The sequence below is a fragment of the Leopardus geoffroyi genome, chromosome D1, assembly GCF_018350155.1.
Source record: "Leopardus geoffroyi isolate Oge1 chromosome D1, O.geoffroyi_Oge1_pat1.0, whole genome shotgun sequence".
Lineage (NCBI taxonomy): Eukaryota > Metazoa > Chordata > Mammalia > Carnivora > Felidae > Leopardus > Leopardus geoffroyi.
In genome coordinates, this window is record NC_059329.1 from 111,655,663 (window position 1) to 111,674,969 (window position 19,307).

Below are 19,307 nucleotides of genomic sequence, written 5' to 3' on the forward strand. Positions count from 1 at the left end.
ACCTCTGCCCCGAGGTGGGCAGCTGAGGGGCTGCCGTGGCCACAGACGGCTGCTCAGAATGCTGGCAGGTTCCAGGCTGAGTCACCCTGAGTCACCACTGTCACTTCCTACCACACATTCCCTCATTCATACAGTGTCTCATCCCTAAGGCCACTTCCCTGGAATCTTCTCGGGCAGTTGCCAAGGGTGTGGGGGCACTCAGCCTGCCCCAGTCGGACGGGCCAAGAGCTCGGCCCTCGGAGCCCTGCAAGGAGAGAGGCCCGGACGGTGTGGCCTCCCTGGAAGGCGGCGGATGCCCTCTGAGCCCCGCTCCGGCTGGGGAGCCCTCCGACCCTCACTGGCCAGGCACTCCCTGGATGGGCAGGGCAGGTCCCTCCCGCTGTGAGGTCCTGCACCTGCAACCTTGACACTCGGGTACCTGGAAACACACTGGAGTGCGCCCGGCAGAGGAGGGGGAAATGGCTCGCCTGCCCCCCTCTCCCGTCTCCCGCATGCCGCTCATTCATTCCTTCGCCTCCCATATGTTTCTCGTGTGCAGTCAGCCCGTCTGGCACTGGGCCTGCTCTGGAGAGACACCAACCCCACTCCTCGCCCGCTGTCTTTCCACCTTGCCCAAGGAGGAGGCGGCTGTGGCCACAGCGTCTCACACGCATCTCTCCCTCCGCCAAACGCGTGTCCCACTCGTGTCACTCTCGCTTTGTGTTTGAAATCCCACTGGGTCTTCAAGTCTCTGCATCAGCGATTTCTCTTTAAACGTCACAAGGAGCCACGGGACGTCTTCACTCCGAACCATTTTGTACGAGAGCCCCAACCACAGGCTGTGTTCGGTTCGAATTTCCAAGGTCACCAAAGGAAGTGCAGCTGATTACAGACAGTCCCCAACTTGACGTTGTGGAAGGGACACGCGTGCTTCGAAGCTTGAATGTGGATCTTCTCCTGGGTCCGTGATCGTCTCTCGGGGTGCTGGGCGGCGGCCGGGGCCCCAGCTCCCGGTCAGCCAGCGGTCGCCAGGGTCAACAGCCGGTGCTCGGACCCCCGTCTCTACCCACACAGACACTCTGTTGGCCACTTTCAGTACAGGATTCAACACGTCACAGGAGACACTCGATGCTTTGTTGTAAAATGGACTTTACGTTCGACGATTTTGCCCGACCGTAGGCCGATGTCATTGCTCAGGGCCGGTAGGCTGAGCTGTGATGTTCGGTAGGTTACACGTGTAATCAAATGCACCTTTGACTCTGCAACATTTTCCGTTTGGCATGGGTTTTTTAGGACGTTACTCCAATGTCAGTTAAGGAAGGTCTGCATGACCTGATAGACCTCAGAGTCTGTCGATTCCCGATTGACTTGATGGCTGGCTGTCAATCACCGTGTTCTTTGATAAGATTTTACCAATCTTTTGCAGGAATCCCAAGAGGCACCCCGTTGCGGGACACGTTTGTGTTCCTCCCTCACGAGGAACCTGCCCGCGTTATACCCGGAGGATATGGAGGGCCTGGATTACGCGGGCGTAGAGGCAAGAACGGAGGCTTTGGAGTCAAGAAGTCTGTGCGAGTTTGGCAGGTGCCTGCTTCTCTGGACCACCTCTGCTTCACGGGAAGGGAGGCAGGTGGCACAGGGGTTAAGAACATGGGCTCTGGGCTCTGGCTGCCCCTCTCCAGCTGTGTGTCCTTGGAAAAACTCTTTGAGCCTCCTTTTCTTCATCTGTAAAATGGGGACACTCGATGGGGCGCCTGGGTGGCACAGTCGGTTAAGCGTCCGACTTCAGCCAGGTCACGATCTCGCGGTCCGTGAGTTCGAGCCCCGCGTCGGGCTCTGGGCCGATGGCTCAGAGCCTGGAGCCTGTTTCCGATTCTGTGTCTCCCTCTCTCTCTGCCCCTCCCCCGTTCATGCTCTGTCTCTCTCTGTCCCAAAAATAAATAAACGTTAAAAAAAAAAAAATTAAAAAAAAAAATGGGGACACTCGCGATCATCACTCCCTCACAAGGTCGTTTGAGGAGCTAAGACGTGGAGGCTGATCTAAGACGAGTGATAACGCGTGAAGCGTCAGGTGTGAGGGGAAGACGCAAAGGGCACCAGCTGTTTTCTCACTGAAGCGGCTCATTTGCGAGGGGAGCAGCTAGCACCATGGGCGCAAGCTGCGGATGAGGCCTGTTACCGTCAGAGCCACGAGGGGCCAGGGTCCCATCTCACAGATGGCAAAACCGGGACCGGAAGGCTCTGGGGCCGCCTTCTTAGTCACCCAGGCAGCCGGACTGTCTGTGTGTTCCCCTTTCCCGGCAACGGGCCTGGTGGCCTGTCGACGTGGAGCTTACTCAGAAGGAGCACAGGACCTTCCAAGTGGCATTGGCTTGGCAGAAGGCCGGGCAGAGGGCAACCGATATGACCAAGGCCTTCTTGCCTCTGGTGTGGGGATCAGGGCCCCTGGCGGACATCTTGAGAGCATTTGTGTTTGGGGGGTGGAGGAGTTGGGGGACACCCCCCAACTCGCTTAAGCCTCAAAAAGACCCCGGTCGAGGGCACCTGGGGGGCTCAGTCAGTTGAGCATCCGACTTCGGCCCAGGTCATGATGTCACGGTTTGTGAGTTCGAGCCCCACGTCGGGCTCTGTGCTGACAGCTCGGAGCCTGGAGCTTGCTTTGGATTCTGTGTTTCCCTCTCTGCCCCTCCTCTGCTCATGCTCTGTCTCTCAAAAATAAACAAATGTTGAAGAGAAAAGAAAAGAAAAGAAAAGAAAAGAAAAGAAAGGAAAAGAAAGGAAAAGAAAGGAAATATTTTCAGGAGTGCCTAGGTGGTTCAGTAGGTTGAGCGTCCAACTTTGGCTTAAGTCATGGTCTTGTGGTTCGTGGGTTCGAGTCCCGTGTCGGGCTCTGTGCTGATGCCTCGGAGCCTGGAGCCTGCTTCCGATTCTGTGTCCCGCCCCCCTGTCCCTCCTCCTACTCTCACTCTGTCTCTCCCTATCTCTCAAAAATAAATAACCATTAAAAAAAAGACTCCAATCAGCCAGAAGGTGATTCTTGGTGTTGCTGATGATGGTATGGCTCCCTGTCCCCGCCCCCTCCCCAAGCCTGCCTGTGGTCACACGTCCTACATACGCTTTGCAACAGTGAGATGTTTCACCTGCAGTTGCTTATAGGTCACTGTCCCTGTGTCTCCATCCCCATTTTCTCTGTCACCCGTCCCCTTGTGTTGGTGGCCCTGTGACATCTCTGGACATGTTGGGGCTTTGGCTCAGGAGAAGCTGAGCTGGGGATCTGTTTGATTTGGGCTCATGAGATGTATTTATGTCATCTGTAGACACGGCTGTGAACAGTTGGGCTGATGCTGGGTCCCTGGCGTGGGAGGGGCTTCCGGGGACACCTGCCGCTCTGGGGGCTTGCCGGGCACCATGTCGGGAAGACGCAGGGTCGGGGAGGGGGCTGCAATACACATGGGCCATCCTCAGCACTGGCGTGTGGACAGCGGTCAGGGGAGAAGACTTGAGGCATAGGCAGCGTGGATCAAAATTCTTCCGATGGGTGGACAGAGGGGACAGCTCGTGGATGACGGTCCGTGTGGGTGTGCCTTCTTTGCACGAATGCACCCAACAACACAAGCAGGGGACGCGGAGGCCCTGAGAGGGCAGGGGACTCGCCCAGAGGCACAGTCCCCTTCTCCTGCCACGCGGTGGGCTCGGGACCGGACCCAGCTGACAACCTCTCAGGCGAAGAAACGCATCAAAACGAAAACCGCTGACGGGCAGAACCCCTTTTCACCAGCCACCCGGGTGCTTGTCTCCAGAAGGTTCTTCCTTCCTGTTCAAGGAGCATTTGCAGTATCGCAGGATGCCACGTCCCTCGGCTGCCAGGAAGTCAGCTGCGGGGCCTAGAGGTCAGTTGAGTTAGAATGTGCCGGTTCAGAAGCCAGTGGGCTCCCGGCGCTCCCGGACCCTCTGGGTCTCGGCTGGTCCTCTCACTCCAAGACGCAGGAGGACGCCGAGTCCTGCCCAGCCAGACCCGGGAGGGCTTGGGACTGGACAAGATGTCCTCTGTTTTCTCCCACTGGGGCAGCACGATCCCCAACTCCGGTTGTCCACATGGCCTTCCCAGACCCAGCGAGGAGGCTGCCACTGTCCTGCTCAGAAGAGCTGTCCCCTGGGGCGCCTGGGTGGCTCAGTCGGTTAAGCGTCCGACTTCAGCCAGGTCACGATCTCGCGGTCCGTGAGTTCGAGCCCCGCGTCGGGCTCTGGGCTGATGGCTCAGAGCCTGGAGCCTGTTTCCGATTCTGTGTCTCCCTCTCTCTCTGTCCCTCCCCCGTTCATGCTCTGTCTCTCTCTGTCTCAAAAATAAACGTTTAAAAAAAAAAAAAGAGCTGTCCCCTGTGTGTGGCCTGAGTAATTGTCGCTGGCCCCTCCATATTCGTGTTATATGAATCAGCTAGTGGCCAAACGAAATTCCCCGGCCCCCAGAGTGTGTAACTAGTGTTGGGCACGTGCCAAAGCACTTTACGTGTCGGCCCGGCCATCTGCACGGCATTCGGAGCCTCGCCGCTTCCCGCCCTCTTCCTCGATCACTTCGGCCCAAGCCGCCTCGGCTTACTACACGGCCCCCTGTGGCCGTTTGACCCCTCTCTTGCCCCCGAAGGCAGTGATCTTGTCACACCCTCAGCCTCGTGTTCACCTCCAAGGGCTTCGTCTCAGAGAAACCGCAGTCTTGACCAGACCTGCAGCCCACGCGTCTCCCCACTCAGCCCCACCCGGCTCATCTCTGACCGTCTCTGGCCGCATGGCCCCCTCCCCCATTCCTTGAGTGTAGCCACGATGGCCTTCCTGCCGCTGCTTCACATTCTGCAGGCAGCCTCCTACCCCAGGGCCTTAGCACTTGCTACGCCCTCCACTGGGGACACTCTTTCCGGGACACCCACACGGTTTGTTTCCTCTTCCTCTTGAAGGCTGCTCAGGGGGCCTCCCCTGATCCCCCTGTTTGCGGCCACGCCCCCATAGTCCGTAGCGTTCAGCACTACCTGACGCACTGAACAGCTTATGCGTTGGTCTTGTTACCTGCTGGACGTCTGCAACCTTGCAGCAGGGCTTCTGGCCGTTTCCCTCGCTGCTTTCTCCCCCGCATCTATAACCGCGATCGGCACATAGCTGGTGCCCCATAAACACGGTGGAAAGAATGAAGGGACATCCCCGAAGGACGGGTCACATCGTCCCCTAAGTTTTATACATGGAGACGCAGCGGGTCTTGGAAACGGATGAGCTGCCTGGGGTCTCGCGGTTCTTGTGCGGATCTGAACCTGGCTGCGTCTGGCTGTGAGATCCAGCTTCTCAGCAAGGCCCTCGCTGCCTCCCACGTGCACAGGGTGCCCTGCCCGGTGAGGGAGGCGGAGGGCGGTGCCCAGCACACGGTGGAGGGAGGAAGGTGCACTTCTGGAGCAGAAGCGTCCGGATGCCAAGGAGGGGGGCTCTGGCTTAGCTGGGGTGGGGGCAGTGCTTTGTGGGAGAGGGAACAGCGCGGGCAACGACAGAAAACGGGCGTATCAGCCAGACGGCCTCATCGGGCCCGACTGGAGCTCAGGGGAGGTGCGGGCAGCGGCGGGGACCCCGGGACAGGGAGAGCAGGCTCGCTGGAGAGTGGCGAGGTTGGCCGGCGGATGGCCTCACGGGCTGTTGGGGGCAACCCGGAGTCCACGCGGAAGGGAGCGGGGCCGGGAGCTGAGACGGGCAGGGTCCCGTTGGGACGACGGGCAGGGGTTCATCAGAGCGCAAGGGTGCGTGTGTCACCCGGGGGAGATGCCAGTGCGGGCCGGAGTCCCGAGGGCGGGCTCGAGAGCAGAGGAGGGGAGTCGGAGGGGCGCCGGGGAGGAGTCAGCGTGCCCCCAGGTGTGTGGCTGGGGGGCTGCTTGCGGGGAGACAACTTACCCACGGTAAGGGAGGCGACAAGGGGGTTCCGTCTGGGGTGTGCTGATGTTCAGCTGCTCTCGGCCCAGGAGAGAGATCCGGGAGTCCCGCTGCCCGCATGGTGACGTCGGCATGGAGGGGATCGGGTCCCTCCAGAAAGGGGGCGTCTGGAGGACAGCGGGCCCTCCCCGCCCACCCGACCTGTTGCTCCCGGGCACAGAGCCCCTGGCGCCCGGTTCGTGCTGGCCCCTTCTGACACAGGAGGCCAGCCGAGGCTGGGGAATCTTCTGTACGTTGCCTCTGATTTCACAGCATTAGTGACCAAGGCAGATTTGCTATTATTTTCACCAGAAAAAAAAAAAAAAAACAAAACGTATAGCTCTTGGGCTTTTGCCAATAAGTCAAGAGGAAAACGTCTGGAAGGATTTGCGTTTTCAAGGGAACGTTCGTCTTTGGGCTTCGTCCACCCTGCGTCCTCTTGGAAAACTACCAGGAGGGCTGGAAAGAGCGTCCGGGCCAGGGAGGGGGCAGTGGAGCCTGGGCCCTGGTCCCAGCTCAGGGAGCTGGAGATTCTGGGGCGAAACATGAGCAGTAACTTCCGGGCATCTCAGAGCTGCAGCGTCTCCTCTGAGCCCTGGATCTACGTCCCAGGCATCTCCTCGGGGTCCCAACAGGAGCCCAGGGGCACCCCCAGATCAATCTCCATCGGGTGCTCAGGGCCACCCCTAACTCACCACACCCCTAGCCAAACTGTTGTTCACCCATCAGCCCCAGCCTGGTGCTCCATGGTGCTCCCAGCTCAGGGAATGGTACCCAGCCTGGCTCACATCTGTCACCCCTGCCATGTCCTTCCAGAGACCATCCGGGGGGTCCTGTCCATTGGTCCTGTCTTGGATCCAGCTCTCAGACTCCTTCCAACCTCCTTCCAAGAATCTCAAGTCCATCTCATTCTCTGTATCTCCCCACCGCCCCCGTTTGCCACCCTGCCCTCATGGCCTCACGGTGGGTTTCCCCGCGGCACCTCCCGAGTGACCGCTTTAGGCCTACTTCCCTATCCCTCTGGGCGTGGCCACCCAGAGCTAAGCCATAGCCCTGCCCTCCAGGAGCCCGGGTCCAGTGGGACATAGGCCCCCACGTGACCTACGAGGGACGTAGGGAGTGCTGAGAGAGGGGTGTGCGGAGTGCGGGGTCCAGCTGGGGTAACCCGCAACCCGAGCCGGGAAAAGCCACCAGGGGGAGGGCCGTGTCGGAGCCGGGCCTCCAGACGACGGAGGCCAGGCGGTGGGGACAGGAGAGGAACTCCAAGCAGAGAAAGTGCACCCTGACCTCTGTCTGGATGATGCCTGGGGAGGTGGCTGGGGAGCTCAGCTCCAGGGACGCCCAGGGCTGGCACCAAGCTTAGGAACGAACGGCTAACAGTCATGGACATTATGCTAACGTTTATTGAGCGCCTGCTGTGTGCCGGGACCTGAGGTGATATGCATTAACTCACCGATCAGCCCAGCCACGCAGTCGCAGTAGTTGTACCCAGTGTTCGGGTTTACAGACAGAGGCCCAGAGAGGTTCAGTGGCTTGCTCAAGGCCACACAGCCAGTAAGGGCTGAAGCCAGGCTGCCTGGCTCCAGGGCCTGGGTATGGATGGAGGGGTCAGAGTCTTGGGCAGAATGGGCCATGGAGGCCCCAGGTGCTCCCGCAGCTGGGCTGTAGCACCAGCCGAGGGTGTCTCCTGACCCTGGGGCCCTACCTGCCACCTGGCCCCTGGAGCTGAGGCCTCCTGCTACCCCCAGCCCTGGGGCAGGAATGCTGCCTCCCTCTGCAAAACCTTACGCACATTGCCCGCCCCACGTGCTCTGCACAATCCTGAATGTTCCACCGCCCGTTTCTCAGCGGGGATGCAGAAGGTCCACGGAACCAGGTGACATTCCCAAGTACACGTACGTCCAGAACCGGACCCTAGTCTGTCCGATCCCAAAGCCCACCCAGCCGCCTCCACGGTGACCCACAGGGGTCAGTGCCAATGTTCGCTAAGCTTCCCTCTCTGTCTTGCCTTGTTTCACGTCCTTGGCGAGGGCAGGCTTCTGCTAACCTCTCCGTGTTGTGAGCCCGCGGAGCCAGTAGCTGGGAGAATCCTGTCTCTACCTGTTGCGTGTCTCCCGACAAACCGAGCCGAAAGAGCCTAACGTTTACTGAACACCTACTACGTGCCAGCCCAGCCATCTCACGCCATGACTTTGCAGATGGATCTTTATCACATTTTACGAGTGAGGGGGTGAGACTCAAGGAGGTAAAGGTCTAGGTCACCTAGCAGGTGCGGGGGGGTGGGCGGAAGGTTGGTGGGGGTGGGGAGGGGCAGGATTCACCGCCTGGGACTCCAGGGTGCCTGCTGGAGACGCCAGAGCAGCCTTGGGGCGGTGCTGGCGCCCCCTTCAGCAGCCTCCTTCCTTCTCCTGCTTCCTGCCTGGGGAGAATTAAGTGGTGAATGTTTTCAAAGTGGACCGTCAAAAGAAAATGGTTGGAGGAAGGAAATGTGCAATTAGGAACTTCAGAGTAATTTCCGTCGTGTGGTTTGAGCTCAACTGTAAACACTCAAAATGGAGGGGACACAGCTCTTCTCCCTGGCTTGGGGTTCCAGCCAGCTCTGCTGGGTCCCTGAGGGGGGGGTGGTGGGGAAGGCAGCGGGGCCAGGAGCGCACAGGGGAGGTGCTGGGGGCTGCGGGGAGCTCCCGTTCCCCAGAGAGAAGCTTCTTCCAGCAGAAAGTGCGGCCTTACAGAAAGGAAATATTAACATTATAATTATAATTCTGTTTATTTAATTAAGTTATTAAACAGGCCTGGCCTTGGGGAGAGAGAAAAAAAAAAAAAAACCCTCAGATCATCCCAATTGTTTCTCCCAGGATGTAATTAGAGCCTTTTAGAAGGGATCGGAGCCAGAAGAGGCAGGGCCCGGGGTCGGGGAGCTGCGGGCAGGGTCGGCCCCAGGCAGAGGCGGCTGTGCTTTGAGAACAGGCTCCATGAGGGCAGGGGTTCGGCCTGTTGGAGTCTCCTGCCTGGCACACAGTAGGTGCTCAAAAAGCAGCCGTTTGGTGAGCGCCTCGTGAGCTGTGAACCTGAAGGGGCCGGAGTGGCGGTCTCGGCTGCCCTCAAGACCCTCCGTGGATGGTTTTTCCAGACTCTTCCAGAGAGAGGACTGAGGCCCTGCTCTGGCCTCCCTGGTGGCCATGTTGGCAAAGCGTGTTCCATGCACGGTCCCCATCACGGGTGGCTGATGACTAAGGAGGACAGCACCACCCTTGGGAGACGGTCCAGCACCCAGACTCTCCTAAGGTGCTGGAACCCGGGGTCAGGAGCTCCACGGGTTGAGGAGGGTGGAGCAGCTAAAACCTCCTTCTCAGAGTCTCCGTCCCTTTCTTTCAATCTGAGAAGCCAATTCTGGGACCACAGACCAGCCCTAAGGGAGCCTCCGCCGAGGGAGGGGGCGCGGGGAGGGCGCTGGCCCTGGGTAGGCCCCAGATCCGGCGCTGCGCCCCCGAGCCGACAGCTGCCCTCAGGCTCCGTGCAGAACCTCCCGTCGGACGGGAAGTGTCTCGTTCCAGCTGGCACAGCCTTATCGAACAGTCGGGCTTTGTGAGTGTGGACAGCTGCAGTGATGGTGACTGACTCTGGGCTGGGGGTGGGGGCCGGCTGGGGGACTGGATTTGGGAGGCCGAGGAGGGGGAGGCCAATGCCAGAGGCATCTGCAAGGGGTGGGGGAGTGAGGATCATGGAGGTTTCATTCAGAGCCTCCCAGAAAGCTGAGCCCCTTAAGTTGGTGCCAGGATATGAGGCCTAACAAGGGAGTGACCGGGAGGGAGGAAGAATGTGGCTGGGGAAGGTGGGAGGGGCGGGGCCTAGCCCCTGGCCCCCTGCACACAAAAGAGCCATCTTTCAATGGGCGGCACTGAAGTAGTCACAAAACTAACCATTTTGGAGGGATGGGAGGATGTAGAGACCCTTTCTTTATACAATAATTTGTCCACCCATCTACCCATCCATCCATCTACCCACACATCCATCTACCCATCTATCCATCCATCTATCTACCCAACCACCCATCTACTCATCCATCCATCCATCCATCCAACCACCCATCCATCTACCCTTCTATCCATCCATCCATCCATCCATCCATCCAACCACCCATCCATCTACCCTTCCATCCATCCACCCATCCACCCTTCTTTCCTTCCATCCATCCATCCATCCATCCATCCATCCATCCATCCACCCTTCTTTCCTTCCATCCATCCACCCATCCATCCATCCATCCATTCATCCATCTATCTACCCAACCGCCCATCTACTCATCCATCCATTCATCCATCCACCCATCCATCCACCCTTCTTTCCTTCCATCCATCCATCCATCCATCCATCCATCCATCCACCCTTCTTTCCTTCCATCCATCCATCCATCCATCCATCCATCCATCCACCCATCCACACTTCTTTCCTTCCATCCATCCATCCATCCATCCATCCATCCATCCACCCTTCTTTCCTTCCATCCATCCATCCATCCATCCACCCAACCGCCCATCTACTCATCCATCCATCCATCCATCCATCCATCGATCCATCCACCCTTCTTTCCTTCCATCCATTCATCCATCCATCCAACCATTCAACATTCAAACAATTTTCACTCAGTCACTTCCTCTGCTAGGCTCCAGGGATCCAGAAAACGATCAGACTGTCCCTGCCCTGGTGGCATTCCCAGTGTGTGTATATGGACATGGAAGAAGGGGAAACAGAAGACAAATAAATCCTTATGGTGACTCAGGGAAATTCTGTAGCTTGAGAAGGTGTAAACCAACTATGGATGGGGGGGGGGGTGTCTCAGTGACCGACCCTCAGGTTCTCACCCGAAAAATGGGGATGATTATTGTGGTGTTAGACAAGACAATGCACGTAAGATACACACCTTGTGCCTGGCATGGAAGGTGCTTAATGACCGTTCTGCTTATTATTTGCATCACCATTGATATCATTATTATCATCTCTGTCCAGGATGGGAGTGGGGTGGTTTAGGGAAGCCTTCCTAAATGTGAGGTCATTGAGACTGGGTATCAAAAGATGAGTAGGAGTTTGCTAGGTATAAGCCCTGGGCTCCCTGCTCCCCCCCACCCCCAGCAGCCCACATTTATACTGCGTATATTTCTGCCTCTGCACCTTACTTACCATCCCTGCTCCTCTTCTCCAGGGTCTCCTTCCTTTGAGATCAGCGTTACCTCTAACTCCTCCAGGAAGACATCTTACCTACTCCGGGCGCCATCTTGCTTCCTCCTCTTTGGAGAGCGACGAGTGCTTAAAGATGGGCTAGAGACCAGTTTTGGGGGTGGAGCACCTCAGTTAAGTGGTCGGGGCAAGACTTGTAACATTTGACTTGAGACCTGATGAGGAGTCAGCCATGTGAAGATCTGGAAAGGACACAAAAACAGTAAAGGCAAAGGTCCTGAGGAATGAACAGAGTTAGGCTTTCTCAAAATGTTTGAAAGACTTGTGCACCTGAAGCAGAAGAAGCAAGGGCTTAGAACGGAGATGAGGGTGAGAAGGAGGGAGGGGCCGATTGTGCGGGGCCCTGGAGGTAAGAACTGTGGATTTTGTTCTGAGCAGAATGTGAAACCAAGGGAAGGTGTTAAGCAGGAAAGCAACTGGTCTGAGTAAGTTTTTCAAAGTACCACTCAGGCTACCGTGGGTGTGGCGGGGGGGGGGGGACTGTACAAGGAAGGCAGTGAGAAGGGCATCCCAGTAGACAAAGCTGGAGAGGGTAGAGGAGGTGTAGCCGGAGAGACGGGGCCAGTTCAGGGCATATTTTGGAAGTAGAGACAACAAGGTTTGGTTTCTAAATCGGCTGTTTGTGGGAGAAGGGAAGAGGGATGATTCCCAGGGGTTTAGCCTGAGCAACGAGGGAAAGGATGAGCCATTTGCAGAGACTGAGATGAGCCTAGAAGAAATAGGTTTGAAAACCAGATGGGCACACACCTCAGTCCAAACACACAGGCTCTGGAGTCGGAGAGACCTGGGTTCAGATCCTAGTCTTAACTGCTTTCTGTCTTGTCCTTGCGTTGTTCCCCGAACTCTAAACCTCTGTCTCCTCACCTGGAAGATGAGGGCTTGTCACTTCATGGGGGATATTAGGGCAATTAATGTAACATGCTTAACACAATGCTCCAGGTAAGAGCTCAGATAAAGACTATAATTAGTCATTACCTGTCCACTGGATGGGGAGCTCCTCGACTTCAAGCAGCCTGGCTGAATCCCTTGTTCCAACAGGTCTTGGGACCTAGGCTGCCAAGAGCAGCTCCTGACAGCTGCCACTCCTCCCCCCCACCCACCACTCAGGTTCCGGGAGCCTTGGGGTATGGGGCCTCCATGGGAGGGCTGCTGGTTCCAGAATCAAGCAAGATCACAGAGCACATTTTGCAATGGGTGGGAGGGAGTGGGTGCCTGGCACCCAGCAAGGAGCTCCATTCGTAGTTATCTTCCCGAACCAGCTCTAATTGGCAGAGAAAGCATCCCCAAGGCCCCTCTCTGCTTCATGAAGGGCTTGTAATTAGTAGTTGGGGATCAAAAGGGGGAAAGGTTGGCTGAGGCTATGCTTGGAGGGGGTGGGGGAGAGTCCTCTGAGAGGTGGGATTGAAAGAGTGGGTGTTCTGTTCCAATCCTTTCCCCACCCAACAGCTCTAGAGAGCAGTTACCTAAGCTCTCTAGAGGTTGGTGTTTGCTTGCTCATTTTACCTCCCCAGTGGGAGTGAAGGCTTTGGCTGAGGCAAGGATTATCTCACTCCTCACAGCGTTAGGTGCAAGTTTACCCATTCTCCCCTCCTTGCTGACAACTTTCAAACACCTGTCTCCCAGTCTGGTCTCCCTGCTGAATTTCAGACCCCATCTCCAGCTATGTATGTTAGCATCTCCACGCGGATACCCTACGTTGTGGCAGGTTTCATGCTGAATAACTCATGATTCCATCCAATGAACTTTTCATTTCCGTTGTTACTCTTTTCGGTTCTGGGATTTCCATTGTGTTCTTTATTTACTATTCCACTTTCTCTGCCTAGATTCCTTATCTGCTCCCTTATTATAGTCACGTTTTCCATGAATTCTTCAAGCATATTTTTCTTTACTTCTTTGATCATGTTTATAACCATTGCTTTGTCCGAGAAGTCTATTATCCAAAATATCCTGGTATTGATTTCTATCGACTGTTGTTTCCCCCTCTTGACTATGAGTCACATTTTCCTGTTTACTTGTGCATTTGGTAATTGTTGACTGCGTGTTGGACATTGTGGATGATACGTTCATCATATCATCTGGATTCAGATATCTTTCTCTAAGAAGGGTTGATTTTTGTTCTAGCAGACAGCTCAATTCCTGGCTGATTGCTTGAATGTGTGTGCTCTTGGTTTACTATTTGTTATCGTGGACGTGCCAAAAGCCTTAGATGTCTTCCAAACGTCTCTAACTTGGTGAGAATCAAGCTCCAAACTGAAAATCTTGTCGAGGCTTGGTTTCAGGATTTGTACCCTACAGTAGGCTTTACTCTAAAGTGTGGTCTTGGGGCGCCTGGGTGGCTCAGTCGGTTAAGCGTCCGACTTCAGCCAGGTCACGATCTCGCGGTCCGTGAGTTCGAGCCCCGCGTCGGGCTCTGGGCTGATGGCCCAGAGCCTGGAGACTGCTTCCTGTTCTGTGTCTCCCTCTCTCTCTGCCCCTCCCCCGTTCATGCTCTGTTTCAAAAATAAATAAACGTTAAAAAAATTAAAAAAAAAATAAAGTGTGGTCTTTACTACTAAGATAGGGTCTTTCTGGTGTCACAGCTAAATGCCTCAGGGTTTAAGCAGGTTCTGCTCTGGTTGAGCAAGAGCCCCCAAGGTCCCTAGCACTGTTTGACATCCAGCATCTCTGTCCCGCGCTCAAACCTTTAGAGGATGATACCACCTGTTAAGCCTCAGGTGACCTCACATAGACTTCCTCCTCGTCCCCTTGAAGCTTCCCCTGCTGCAGATTCCAGCCCTGCAGACTGTAGCTGCTTCAGCTATCCCAAACTCTCTGCTCCCTCAGTTCAGTGGGATCTCTTTCTTAAAAAAAAATTTTTTTTAATTGTTCTGTATTTCTGAGAGAGAGACAGACAGAGCGCAAGTTGGGGAGGGGCAGAGAGAGGGAGACACAGAATCCAAAGCAGGTTCCAGGCTCTGAGCTGTCAGCACAGAGCCCGACGCGGGGCCCGAACTCACAGACCGTGAGATCATAACCTGGGCCGAAGTCGGATGCTTAACCCACTGAGCCACCTGGGTGCCCCTTGGGATCTCTTTCTTCTACTTGGATGCCTGCTCATTGCACTGCCGTGGGGAAGCATCCCCAACCACAGGCCCAGGGAGACCGTGAGGCTCACTTTTTTATCCTTCCCTTGGGGATCACAGCCTTGTTCTGCCTTTGATACAAGTTGAAGACCATGGCTTCGTATCTCCTGTTCAGTCTTAGGATTGTTATGGCAGAGGGGCTAATACGGTTCCAGTTACTATGCCGTGACCAGAAAAGAGAAACTCACTCTTATTCCAGACTTACCACAATCCCTCCATTTCGTCCAAACGGATCCCGTGGGGTCCTCTTTGGTGCCACCCTCTCTATCACTCCCTGGTGGGGGGGGGGGGAAGCCATCAGGAAATTGGTCTCTCTGACCAAATGGAGACCAATTGGTCTCTTTGACATTGGAGCTCTTGGGTCTGTCAAAATTTCCTTCACCGCCCCCATGACCACCGTCTCTTCTCCCTGGGGCTGCTCTGACGGTCTCCTCACTGGCCTTCCAACCTCCAGTCTTGCTCTGTTCCAATCCTTTCCCCACCCAGCGGCCAGAGGGCCTGTTCTCGACCCGTACATCGGCTTTACATAAAACCCTGCCATGTGGTCTTGGCTGGCAGCCCTCGAGGCCTGCCCCCCGCCTACGTCCATGCCCCTTTTGACAGCCAGGCCCTCATGTCCCTCCTCACGGGATCTCTGACTTCCAGATGACGTCATCATTTCTCATCTCAGAGCCCTCACTTGGTGGGTGATGGCACCGTCGTGCTCTGGGTGTTTTGCCTGACAATTCCTCAGGCTTTAGGTCGTCTCACGCCTCCTGAGCGACCCTCCCTGACTCTCCAAGCCTGAGTCAGGTGCTTTTTCTATGTGCAAACACAGTGCCTGCATTCCTGTGTCTTAGAAGGCTCGGAGCTCCTCAAAATCGGGAGTAGGAGGCTCGCTGTGTGTCCCTGGAGCCTGGCCCGGGGTTCAAGCTCCCTCAGCAGCGGCTCGTGGTTGCTAAGGAACCAGCACAGTGGAGGGTTTGTGCACCATAGTGCTGCGGGGTGGGGGGTGGGGGGGCCCTGGGGATTTTTGCCGGGGATGCAAGTCCCAGAGAGGAAAGGGTGTCTCCATGGGCTGACCACCGCCGGAGACGATTCTGGGCGTTTTGTGAAGGTCTCGCACAGGAAAGGGGCAGAGAGAGCTTGCCGGGGGAAGAGTGAGAAGGTCTTCTGTACCCCAGAGTGGCCCCCTGATGTGGCGCTGCTCTCCCAGGGGGCTTTGATGGAGCACATCCTCAGGACCAGCTGGGACCCCCTCGCCATTCTCCCCACAGAGGCCCCGTCTCACAGTGGGGCTCCCCAGTCCATGAGCGGGTGGCAGGGCCCTGCCTTGGGACAGGAGGGAACAGCCTGTGGCAATCACGACGGTGAGCTCTGGAGACACGCAGGGTGGGGTTTGAGTTTTGCCGCCTCCTGCCCTCGAGACCGCGCAGCCTCGGTTCCGTCCCAGACCCCACGAGGGAGCCCATGAGACGCCGGACACACGGCCGCAAGCTCCAGCCCCGGCCTCCACTGGCCCCCACGAGGCTCATGGGGCGGACGCATGTTTTCAGCATCACCGGCCAGTTTGCCGGGTGAATCTCTGCTGAGTCAAAGTTAGCAGGTTCCCAAAGTAGAAACCTTGTCAGATCCCCGGGAATGTCAGCCCCGGTGACTCACGTGTGTTTCTCCCCGGAACATGGTCACAGGCCTTTGGAATCAGCTCAGCTATCTTGGAAGAGGCGTTGCGAGGCTGGGAGCGGAACGCTGGGACCCCGCCACACGAGAGCCGGGCCCGGGCCCCGCTGCCAAGAAAGGAGTTCCCACTAGGAAAATCTGACTCAGTCAAATCTCTGCCTTCGTTTCGGTGCACAGTTCCTTGGCTGTGGCTGCAGCTAACAAGTATGGCTCTGCGACGAGCTGCCTGGCGGAAGGCGGTCGGGATGTTTTTGTTGTTATGGTGACGGTGTTGTCGGCGGTGGCGATGGCGGGGATGCTGGTGGGGGTGGCGGTGGTAGGAACGGGGTGTTGGTGTCGATGGCGTTGACGCCTCACGCCCGAGAGCAAAGCTGTGCAAGAAGCCGGGCCACCCGATCCTGCCACTTACTCCCTGGTGGCCTGGGGCGACGTATCACTCTCTCTGAACCTCAGCTCCCTCGTCAGCAGGGGGACAATGGTATTGTCTGCCTTTCTGGGCTGCTTGGGGATCAGAGGGACCAGGACCGGCGAGTGCCCGAGACCCCGTGGAAACCTCGGAAGCCGTACAGCTGCAAGGCGCCGGGCATGCGCTAGCCGTGTAGACAGGTCCCGGGGTCCACCGAATGCGGCTGTGGGGGATCGTGTTCCCGTGATTTTCTTTTTCTGTGCAGCAGGGTTCCCCTCCTTCTTCAGGCAGCAACGCCGCCTTTTACTTGGACAATTTTTTTTTTTTTTTTTTACCATTTTTCTTCTCGTGGGGTTTCGAAGGGGCTGTCAGTCTTGATACCCACCCCACGTCCCCTCGTCACGAGGATGGGCGTGTGGCCCAGACTGGAGTAAGTCGAGTTCTCCCCGGGGCTTGCTAAGAGAAGCAGGGGTCCGAAGGGCCGAAGGAAGTATATATGGAGAAACAGGAAGAGGAAGAGGAACCGATGGCGGCCAAGAGAACCCCAGGGGCTTTGTTTAAGCACCTGGATCCAGCTAGACCTGCACTCCTGAATCTCCCAGTTACGTGAGCCGTGTAACCACCTCAGGGAATCCAAGCTCTGTGCCTGTGCTTTGCCAGCCAAAGCGTCCTTCCCTCTACCTCTAGCCTCCTCAGGCTCCTGGAAGCCCCAGAACCTTCCCAAGAAAGCGAAATCTGTGACAGGGCTGACTTCCAAGTTTGAGGACAAAAGCCTCTTGTTTTGCCGGACCTGGCTCTTCTGTCCCCTCTTTCCAGGCAACGGAGCGAGACCGACCCAGGTCCCAGATGTCGGGGGACAGAGGTTGAGACCTAGCGCAGTTCCCCTTTCCCACGTACGCAGGGAGCACCTGTACGGGGAAACTGTGCCATAAACTGTGAAGTTCCATGGCTACTTTCACTGATTATATAAACAAACAATCTGAACAGTGTAGGAAGGCACAAGGAAAGAAGCCGAAACCACCCAATCACCACCTCTGCCTCCAGAGATAACCCTGGGACACCTGCAGCCTTCTCTCCAAGTCCCCAGATAGAAACATTCCGTTCCCTGTCAGCGGACCACAGACCTGATGTTCCGGAACTTTATCCAGGTACCCGCACATCGTGGAATCTTCTGGACACTGAACCCAGCTCCCCGCTTTGTTAGATCTTCGCGGTATCACGTAGATGTATTGATTCGCCCCTACCGATGCACATTTAGGTTATTGCCGATTTTTTACCATTTTAAACACAACCGCAATGGACATACACATATGTTCAGATTTGGTCCGTTCTGCTCAAGGGTTCTCTGAGGAGTTGAGGGTCCACGATGGCAGGAAGGGGCCGACAACACTGGGTTTTACCCGCCTCCAAAGAAATCATTTTGGAGGTGGGAGAGAAAGGTTGATGAGAAGGTCCCACTTCTAAGAGCGGTGGCTTCCTCGGTGCTCAGTACAGGTTACCCTGCCCTTTGGGAAGGACAGGTGGCAGGAGGGGAAGGACGAGGGGGAGGGGGTGGCATTGTGGGTGGTGGTTCTGTTACACTTGCCTGGTTTCATCATGAAAAGCCCCCTGCCCTGGAGGCCCCCTCCACCCGGGCAGACTGGGACAGTGGGTCACCTCTTGCTGGGACACTCTGTCTCTGGGACAACGGGTCCCGCTGCTGCCTCCCTCACTGGCTTCTGGGAAAGTGTGTGCTAAGAAGTGCTCAGGCCGAGTGCCCAGGTAGGCTTGGCCCCTGGCTACCAGGGGCTGGCAGTGGAGACCGGCCCCAGCTCCTCCGAATCCAGCACCCAGGGGACGCTATGCCGATTCCCAAGTACAGGGTGCTTTGCTTTAGTCCACCTGGCAAGGGTGCCCATGCTGGAGGCTCACAGGTTGTCACCTCTCCTGCCCTGACCTTGCACAGAGGAGGAAACTGAGGCACAGGGAGGGAAGCAACTTGGCAGAGAGAGTGTGATAATGATGGGGTTCCCTGTGGTTTTCTTTGTGTTGCTCATGTCGAGGTTCATTGAACTTCTTGGATCCCTGCACTTAGAGTTTTCAACAAATTTGGAAACTTTTTAGGTTACTTTTCCAAATATTTTGTTTTCTAGCTCCCTCCCCTCCTTGAGGGATCTCATTGACACTTATATTTGACCACTTAAACATTTCCCACAGTTCCTGTCACCTGTTCATTTCTTTGCCAGCCGTCTCCCTCTCTGTGGTTCATTTCAGCTAATTCCGGCTTCTCTGTCTTCAAGTTCACCCTTCTTTCTTTCTGCCACGTCTAACCCACCATTCATCCTCCCGGCCAGGGTGTAAGTCATCTGAAATGTTATTGTTTCCATCTCTAGAAATCCACACACGGTCTTTTTGTATCTTCCTTGTTTCTATTTCATACGTTCCATCTTTCCAGCAGCTTTAGAAAACATAAAACACTTGCTTGGGGAATAACCTTCCATGTGTAGGAAATGTACAGAGATCTTGTATGCTTCTCCGTCAGTTTCTGCTAATGCTTCCTTCTGGCGTTAGTGTCGTGTGGAATGCTGCTCACATCTGCTTCCATGCTCTGGTCTACTTGATTCTCTCATTTTTGTCCTTTGTCTGCCTGTTTGAAGGGTTGATTTTTTCCCCTCATTTCAGGTTGTATTTTCCTGCTGATGATTTTGGTTGGATGGCTGACATGACAAAGTTTACTTTGTTGGGTGTTATTTTTTTATTCCGAAAACACATTCTTAACCTTTGTTCCTTTTTTTTTTGATGTTTATTTATTCTTGAGAGGGGGGGGGGGGGGAGAATGAATGGGGGAGGGGCAGAGAGAGAGAGGGAGACACAGAATCCAAAGCAGGCTCCAGGCTCCCAGCTGTCAGCACAGAGCCCGATGCAGGGGCTCGAACTCACGAGCCGTGAGATCATGACCCGAGCCGAAGTCGGACGTTTAACAGCTT